The following is an 8,185-nucleotide window of genomic DNA, read 5'->3' as shown; positions in this document are numbered from 1 at the left end:
CATGAATTACTTCTAAAGACTGAATCTCTCCCTACCAGGCATTTTCATATTATGTAAGGATGGCTTGGTCTGGCCTGCTACACACAGAACATACTCCAGTATATGTTCAAGAAACACATTTTCCTTAGCATAGGGATTATGTGTCCTTCCCCATGGCTGGTCTCTGTGCGCTACTGTCTTGGGGTGACTTTATGGTGCTTGTATCCCCAATGGTCTGTTCTGTTGGTGTCGAACATTGAGTTCTGCAGCTTTAAGACTGGTTCCAGGAGTGAAGGGGGAGAGAAGAGGGGCAGAGTTGTTATCAGAGACTGCACTTGACGCCCTGCATCCTTCACACAGTCTATGCTGTGTGCAGTGGACAGCAGGAGAGAGCTCTCCTTTCTTTGATTTTGGTTAGTTTTTCTGGCTAGCTGAGGCAGAGAAGCTCCCTGGACTGTGGGTTTTTTTTCCCCCTTTTTCTTGGAACTGTTTGACTTGCTCTGGACTGAAAACCCAGCGGAGCACTGGGAGCTCACAGCTGTGGCCCAGCAGGCCCGGCCTGGGCCGCGGCGTTTCCCAGGACTGAGAACAGCCTGAGTGAGCCGGGCTGCACCCATGGAGGGGATTCTTCTGACTCTTCAGAGTAGCGAGAGGTATTGCTGTTTAGTATTGCTCATTTTTATGCTGGGAAATGCTTTGCCTATCAAATAAACAGGTTTTTTCAACTTCTCTCTGAGGAAATACTTCCACAAAGCAGTTGGGGGAGGGACTGCTTGAATCTGTTTCGTAGATGGACCCCATTCAGAGGTTTTCTCCCTAAATTTGCCCTAAACCAGGACAACTGCCTATATCCCAGCTCCACATTCCTGTGTAGCTACCAGTGCATGCAGTGTCACCACATAGTAGATTTGGAGTCACCCAAGCACACAATGAAAAATATGACACGGAGTATAAAAATTAAGTTGCGATCAAGCCAGGTTGTTTTTCACCTGGCATTTGGCCTCCTTCATATTTGTCACTTGCTGTCTAAATAATACTAAACAAACCTTCTCCATCCTGTTCTGTAACCTCTTAGTAAGGATGACATTCTTCTTGTAAAAAGCTCAAACATTTTTTCCTCCCACAGGAGAGCTACAACCACCTTGTTCTAAACAGATTGACATATCGAGGGCAATTTGAAAATGTGGCAACCAGGGCATGCATGTAGTTTTAGTCTAATCACTTTCTTCAAAATTTTGCTCCAATGCATGGACCTGTTCTATCTGGAAACAGGTGATTTGAGTTTGGGAGGAATGGGCTGCTTCTGAGGGGTCAGCAGGTTCCTGGGTGGAAATGGGGGAGTTTGGTGCTTTGGCAGAAGGAACTACTTTTATCTGCAGAGCAAAATGAGTTTTTAGTGTAGAGATATGAGGAGCAAATGTATCACTCATATCTGAACAGGTGTTAAAAATCCTATCCCTCCAGCAAAGCAGTAAAGTAGCTGTACTATTATGTCAGACTGTGCTCCCACAGCAGAGTCACATCTATGGACGGTATGTCTGAAGCATTGCTATCTCTATTTTAAAATAATCTAGCATGGAATCAGAGCAGGAGCTCCAGACGTTGTCACCAACAGTTTGTGGTGTCTAGGTGGGTGAGTCAAAGATAACCCATATGGTGGTGATAATACAATATGGAACTTAAGCTCAAATCCTAAGAAAATCTACAGTTATGTACTATAAGAATATTTTTGAAATATGATTTTAGGTTCTTCAAGGAAACATGTTTAAATTATTGCCCACACCATTTATAATTAAATCAATAGAGAATCATCCTTGTTCATAAGCTCTATTCTGAATATCTGAATAATCTAAATACTTTCTGTTGGACATTTCAAGGTTACTTTTCTCATAAAATTTGCATTTAATCCTGACTAGAAAAAGGCATATAAATGAGCCCAAAGTCATAGTACAGTGGCTTTCCTTATATAAAATATATAAGTTGATAAAGTAATAACAGAGCCTCCTCATGTATCAAGATAATTACATGATATACCAACACTTCTCTGGTCGTCTTAGTCACTGCTCAGTAATTTTCAATATCAGCTTATCTTGTGCTTTGACTAGCTATGAACTGCCTGGACTAACAATAGCAGAGAGGATATTAATTTAGCACTGGAGATGCATGCTGTAGTTTGACCCAAATACATCGTATTGTTGAGGTCTGCTTGGTGAAATTTTATGGCTTCTGTTACTTAGGAATTAAATTCAGTAGAAATGTTCTGATGAATATTTGTCAGAAAATGTCAATGTGTGGAACACAAACTTTTATTAAAAATGTCTTGGACCTGACAATCTTTAGTCAAATGCTTGAGTGTTCTAGGCCTGATTGTTCTAGGTCATGGAGCCTATAGCAGAATTAAAATCCCTCCATGGTGTGCTTGTCCCCAGGACCTTCCCAAAGACAGAAGCACATCTCTTTTAAGGTCCACATTTTCAGGGTGAATCTTTTGATAAATAACCCAAGACTCTGGCTCTGCAGTGGAGCTAGGAATCAAAACCCCTACCCTCTATCCAACACAAATCCCACAATTTTAGACCACTCCTCAGTGAATACAGCACCTGGCCAGTATGAATTAGACAAGGTTTAGAGGTTCACAGAATATCTCCAAGCATAGCAAGCATTTTTAATTTTGAAAAAAAAAAATATTTAAAAACAATTTACTTGGTAGCTTTTGAAAACAAGATGATTCCAGTCCAGTTCTTATCTGAAAAAAAAATTTCCATTATCATATACTTAAAAAGGGTAAGGGCCTAGCCTTGATCAGTCACCTTGCTTACTAACAACATATTAATGCCTGCACATCTGTACGTGAGCAAAGGATCTTGAAAAGCCAACACTTATGCCTACTTACCTGATTCTAGAGCTGAGAGCTTTAAAGCCAGATGTTTCCTACTAAACAGAGAAAAAGACTCTCCTTTGCTTCTGAGAAATGTTGAGGAAGTTCTTGCTAGCAAATAGAATAGGAGCATCTTTAAACATTACAGCATGGATGTGGAATGGAAACATTGATGGCTCCCTTACGATTTCATTGACCTTTCTGTCAGTAAGAGAACTCTTTAGATGGAGATACTCTTTAGTGAATAAAACCTGATTAAACTCTTTGCAAGCCAATTGAAAAAAATGAAAGTAGAAGGTACCTGCAGCACCTTTTCTACCTCAAATAAGCACAAGATAATAGAATAAGTTAAGTATATTGATGCACTGGAAATATTATTTTAATCAGATTCATATGAGGAAGTCAAATTACAATTACTATGATGATCCATCTGAGCAGGGACCTGCTTAAAATGTGCATTTAAAATATTAGTTTTGGATTCAAAATCTGGTAGTACCCACCTCTAACACAGACTTTCTCATCAACTTAAGCAAGCTGGTTGATACATCAATATCTCCTGTGCAAAATGAGGAGAGACTTACAGAAGTCACAGGTGCACAGGAAAATATCCATTGAGAACTGCAGAGAGTCCGGGAAACCTAATAAATCAGCTCCTGAGTTTTTAGTAAATATGGAGGGGTTTTAATGAAAGCTATCTGACACAAAATATAATATACAAGCAGTCTTACTGATAGCTCTTGCAGTTTTCATCTTTCCTATATTTAGAAATAATGTATCAAATTCAAAGATATTAAAGTGGTAGGGAAAAAAACCCTAATGATTAGAAAAGAAATAACAGAAGTAGGAATCAAAACAGATCACTTATGATTTTACTTTTCCCCAGTCTTATTGAGAATCTCTGAAGACCTACTATGTGTTATTTGATGAATTAAAATGAAGCCTCTCTTCTGTAATTTAGTTCTGTTAGGAATTGCGTTAGAACTGCTGTAATAGTTTAAATACAAAAACTATGTGCATAAAAAATATTTCTCAAAAGTAGTGGTTATATTCCACCTCCTCTAGAAGATCACAGTAATCATGTGAGTTTTGCTTCAGCAAACTCAGTCCAACAAAACTCTTCAATTCATTGTCCACCAAGACTAGATGTGCCCCCTCTTTAACACCTGGAGGTTCCCAGGTAAAGTCCTCAGGCTCCCCTCCATCTTTCATCCTTCAAAGTGCTGCTTTTCTTGCCTCACATCCTCCTATAATCCCTCTCTGAGACCCTTTACTTGGGAACTGCTCTGGTATCTTCCTGCAACTGCCTTTTGCTGCAACATTTTTAAGCAGGGAAAGGAAAATTATCTCAACCTTACCAGATGGAAAATAGTGGTGGGATCAGGACATGGCCTCTCTGCAGTTTCCTACACTGACTGTCACTGTGGGAAGGTGGCTGCTACATCCTGAGTTTCTGAAGGCAAAATACCTCCAGGAAATACCATTATAGATCTTTCAGATTTGAATAAGCAACAGAATATATCATTGACTTTCATTCATGACATAACATAAGGGTTGTCTGTAAATAAATTAAATGTTTCTGAGGCTGGGCTGTGGAGCTCTTCCTACTCCTGTGCATTCAACCATCTTTCTCCTGCCACAGCCTCTTTCCTCCTCGATAACCTTCTCTAGCTTGACTTTGCTTGCTACTTTACTTCTAATTTTTTCTCTTTTTGAGTCTTACCTTCTCATTGACATCCAAGGAATTGGTATGATCTTATGCTCTCAAATAAAATCCTTTAACTCCAGTTTGTCTCTTCAGCCTTTGTTCCTACTATTATCAGTGAGTGTGACTCCTCTGCGAAAAGAATCAAACATAATTTTGTGATTCCACTTCATTTAAAACTTCTTTAAAAGGGCAGTAGCCTCTACTACCCTTCTTTATGTTGTTGTGGCACTTTTCTGGAATACATCAAGCCGACACACAACTTTAGTTGTGAAGAGCCATTAATGTTATACAAAATCACAGACTTTCCATTTGATGAGCACTTAGTGAACATGTGTAAATACCTAAATGCCTGTGCAGAAAAAAAGTTGTGCAATGAAAATATCCTCTTCACCAGAATATTAAACGTAAGCTTATGCTTGGCAGATCTCCTTGTATTTTTTACAGATATTAAAAAAAAAACCTATCAAGAAATTCTGGATGAAAAAGTGTTAAAAACTAACAGACACAGAATCACAGAACAGGTAAGGTTGGCAGGGGTCACTGGAAGTCATGTGGTGCAACCTCCCTGCTCAACCAGTGTCATCCCGGACTACATTACTCAGGACTGTGGGCAAATGGGCTTTGAATGTCTCCACAACTTGTCTGGGCAACCTGTACCAGTGCTCAGTCACCTGAATTTTAAAGAAGCTCTTCTTTATATTCAGGTGGAATTTCCTGTGCATCAGTTTGTGCCCATTGCCTTTTGTCCAATTGCTTGGCACCTCTGAGCTGAAACCCATCCTCTTGATACCTTCTCTTCTGATATTATTATACACATTGATGAGGTCCCATCTCAGTCATCTCTTCTCAATGCTAATCTGCCAGCTTCCTCAGCCTTTCTCATTTCACGAGTGAAATGCTCCTGTCCTTAATCACCTTTGTAGCCCTTCACTACCTCTCAGACTCACTCCAGGAAATCCATGTCCCTCTTGTACAGAGGAGACCAGAACTGGATACATCACTCCACATGAGGACTCACCAAGGCTGAGTAGGGGCATCAAGACCTCATCAAGAGGGAGGATAGTAGCAGACACAAACTCTTTAAGAAAACACAGGCAAGGACCTCAAATTTACAGTAATTTCATGACCATAAGGCACACCGGACTATAAGGCGTGCCCCCCTGGAGTCAGCAAAATTCGCAACTTAGTAGATCATATAAGGCGCACCGGACTATAAGGCGCACTTTTTTTTTGCAGGGAGGCTCCGCCCCCAGCTCCCTCCACGTGGTTGCTGGCCAAGGCCCCGCTTCAACCTGGCAGCCATTGGCCCCCGGGCCCGCCTCCACCCGGCAGGGGCGGTGCCGCAAGTCACCGGGCCCCCCTGGACCCGGCAGCCATGGGCCCCTGGGACTGCCTGGACCCGGGAAGGGGCAGTGCCGCAGGCCTCCAGGCCCGCCCCCAGCCAGCTGCTGTGGCACTTCCGGCTCCCCCCACGGCTCACAGCTCACACTTCCGGTTTGGCAAATTTTGCAACTTTGTACATCAGATAAGGCGCACTGGACTATAAGGCGCACTTCCGGGTTCGAGGGAAAATTTTAGTCAAAAGGGTGCACCTTATAGTCGTGAAATTACTGTACTTTGCTGAATGATTCTCTTTATACCTGCTACCAGAGCTTTCCCCAGAATGCCACAGCTGTGATACCAAAGGGAAAGGCAGCAACACACCCCCTTTCATGGCACAGGGCACCATTGCTACTGCTGCAATCACCTCACAGGCCTGGAGGGCTTTGTCCAAGATGTGATGTTATCTAGAGCTGGAAGTAACTGCTGCTTTTACCCTCTCATTTTACATCTCAAGTTAAATGAGCACACTTAATTGTTCCTCTAGAAAATTTTTTCTGCAGGAGATAGGACAACCTCTGATGTGACACTTGTTAAATTATGACTAGAAATTAAGGGAAACTAAATTATGCAAAGTGTCAGATGAGACAGTAATCCACAGTTTGTTCAAAAAATTCTGGAAAGGATCCTCATTCTCCCTGTAAGAATATGAAACAATATTCTCCACTGAAGCCCATGACACAGAGTTCCACAATGCACAATTCAGAAAACAAACAAAGGCTTGGTCTTTTTATTTTCCTTAATTACTACTTTTTGCTTGTTTGGGATAGTTTTTAGATTTCGTCACTCAGTTTGGTGAAACTACCGAAGCTAGTTTTCTGCTCAACATTTTCCACTTTTTTTTGCTCAGTCCTAAATATTACCAGCCTCCTTTGCAAGTACATAGGGTCCCCTGTGACCACCAGGATCTAGGAAGGGAGTCAGTCTGTGAAGGCAAATGTCCAGTGTGATGTCATTCTTTCTGCTGTAGGTTGTTTGTTTCTGGAATACTGCCCAATTACTTCTGACAAGCTGATTCTGTTGCAAGCCCAATAATGTGTTCTGACACAATTAAAAATTAGGGGGTTTTGCACCAATTTCTATTAATTTAAAATTTCTGACACCAGTTGCTTCTTTTGTCCCCAAGAAAAGTGCATCATGAAGTCTAAGGATTTTGCTGCTCAAGTGGTAGATTCTTCCTTTCATTTGGGCAAATAGCAAAGTAATAAAGAATTTCTTACCCCAAGAAACTAATGGCTTGCCTCTGTCACCTTTTCCCTTTAATTATTTAGACTTCCTCCACACTTATGCTGGCTTCCTGCTGGCAGCAGTGTGGACTGTGTCTATTAATCATTAACTGTCATTGTGCTTTAAAAGAAGGAAAGTGAAAAGATTGCTTAAGAACATAAGAACAAAAATAGACCCTTCTTTCCTTCTCATGAAAAATAAATGATGGCTGTGTGCTACCTTGATTTACAGTAGTGTCTTCAAATATGTTATCACTTTTTTTTCTTTTTTTTCCTTCTTTCTTTTTTTTTTTTTTTTTTTTTTTTTACCCAAGGAATAATTAACACTCTGGACAACCAAGAAAATTGGGCTGACCCAAGTAAATACATATTCCAGGGCTTCCTTTTTCCTGTCATATCAAGGTCCAGTAGCCTCTGACAAGCTTACAAGTCATTCTCTGCCAGTTCCAGGCAAATATCAGGAGGACTCCTTTCTCTAAGTAGCACTGAAGGCTTTGCCTATTAAATCAATAGAAAGCTGTCTCTTCCCATGGACCCCCTTCACTGTTTCCCAGGAACCCTCCCAACAGTGTGTGCTCTTCGCCCTCCTGTAACAAGCTTAAAGATCAGAATTCTTAAACACTGTTAAGATCACCAGAGGACTAAACGCACTGTAGCAAAGTGTGCAAAGAAGCAATGGCTCATCTGTATCACCAAAGCCCACCCTCCTTGAGGTGTATGTATCCAGTATGCCTCCTGGATTTTGGGAACTTGGACTGTGAGTTATGCCACCTGATAGGAACTTGATAAAACAAAGGTAGTTCTGTAGTCCAGTTATCTCCAGCCTAACAAGATAAGGCTGGTGGAAGCTATAGCCCACAGACTCATTTGCTGAGTCTGGGTTTCCACACTCTTCCCCACAAACCGAGAGGGAGCAGGAGAGTTTTTGGGGTGATGGCAAAACCTCTGGTCTGCATAAAACAGAGGGAGTGAACATCCACCACCAGATATTACAAGCTGAGTTTTGGGCCAGATAAG

Source organism: Catharus ustulatus, chromosome 5 (assembly GCF_009819885.2).
Source record: "Catharus ustulatus isolate bCatUst1 chromosome 5, bCatUst1.pri.v2, whole genome shotgun sequence".
Lineage (NCBI taxonomy): Eukaryota > Metazoa > Chordata > Aves > Passeriformes > Turdidae > Catharus > Catharus ustulatus.
The sequence above is the reverse complement of the archived record's forward strand: the minus strand, read 5'-3'. Positions refer to the sequence as shown.